The sequence below is a fragment of the Trichomycterus rosablanca genome, unplaced genomic scaffold (genome assembly GCF_030014385.1).
Source record: "Trichomycterus rosablanca isolate fTriRos1 unplaced genomic scaffold, fTriRos1.hap1 scaffold_243, whole genome shotgun sequence".
Lineage (NCBI taxonomy): Eukaryota > Metazoa > Chordata > Actinopteri > Siluriformes > Trichomycteridae > Trichomycterus > Trichomycterus rosablanca.
In genome coordinates, this window is record NW_026947071.1 from 37,970 (window position 1) to 39,394 (window position 1,425).

At 39.5% G+C, this 1,425-nt stretch overlaps 1 non-coding gene across 1 annotated transcript; it reads left to right on the top strand.

Annotated features, from left to right (window-relative positions):
• The first annotated feature begins 303 nt into the window (after window positions 1-303).
• trnak-cuu (transfer RNA lysine (anticodon CUU)) lies at window positions 304-376 on the top strand. Its single transcript has one exon. It is a non-coding gene; the product is annotated as a tRNA-Lys (tRNA).
• The last annotated feature ends 1,049 nt before the right edge of the window (window positions 377-1,425 follow it).

Genomic DNA, 1,425 nt, shown 5'->3' on the forward strand with positions numbered 1-1,425 from the left:
CAGAACACATGATGGGTTATTTTAACTTGTTGGGTTGTGCAGTTTAACCATTGTGCTGGATTAAATAAATTTAAGAAAATACAGCATTAAAGCATAATCTCATTAAAATACACTACAATTTAACACTATAATACAATACAATACAGTGACAGTAAGTCTGTGTGTGTTTCTGTTGTTTATTCTGAATTGTGTTTGTTTGTAAACTGTGAATTAGTTCTTAATCTGGTCGTGATGTTAGTGAATTAAACCTACATCTCTCTGATGATCTGATCGATGATCTGTCTGTTTTGACCTGCTGCTTAAGCCCGGCTAGCTCAGTCGGTAGAGCATGAGACTCTTAATCTCAGGGTCGTGGGTTCGAGCCCCACGTTGGGCGAGTATCTTTATTTAACATCTACAGAAACCAAAAGGACGTTCTTCCACTTTGGACAGCCGGTCTCCGGTGACTTATCAGGTGGATATTTGTGTTTGTAGGACTGTTGTTTACTGGTTGTTTTCAGTTACTTATTTCCACTATTCTGTGGGACTACACATTGTTGTTGTGTCTCATATCCATTTGATCATCAGACATGGTTGTGCAATAGAAGGCACTCGTCTGTGGGTGGGCTAGAACTACGAACCTTTCAGTTAACAGCCGAACGCGCTAACCAATTGCGCCACAGAAACACACGCACAGATGTTTCATTGGATGGTACACATGGGTCACATGACTTGCAAGCTTTTACAGAAGGACAGTTACGTTTGGCAAATTGAAATAATGGCATGTTTCTGACTTGAATGAGAGGGACATTAAAATGATCTCACACTTTTCAGAGACAACGTTTGAAGCCCAGATCAATAGTACCTGCTAGTTAGAGAAGGTTCACTTGTTTGTTAGTTTAAGTCCAAAAGCAGGTGTGGCCCATACAGGGATCAAACCCGCGACTTTGGCGTTATTAGCACCACGCTCTAACCAACTGAGCTAAGCGGCCTGTGTGCAAGGGCAGGGCATATACCCACATACCTGATTCTACACTGACAGCCCTTCAGTTATGGACCTCACAGAAACGATGGAGAGCTTTACTGTTGGTCTCAAGTTCGTCTTGGCTGTAGGAGAGGAGACTTAATGAATGAATTCAGTTTAAATATTAATTTAAAAAACTTGATGATTTACCAGGTCGTTTGTTACAGTTTCCTTTCCAGTCGCATCTCTACAAAAACCAAAACACTCAATCTGTAAAAGAAAGACACGTGCATGAATGTGATTAGGTTCTAAGATTTTCTAATGTTGTGCTCACTATTAAAAGTCAAGAAGTTTTAAGGTTTAAAAAAAAAAATCATTTAGGTTTTTTTTTCTGCTCTTAAACATAGTAGAGGGCCACTTAAGAACACACCAGGGTTAAGTAACTTGTCAAAGTGCATCTTTTAAAGGGACTATAACAAAGT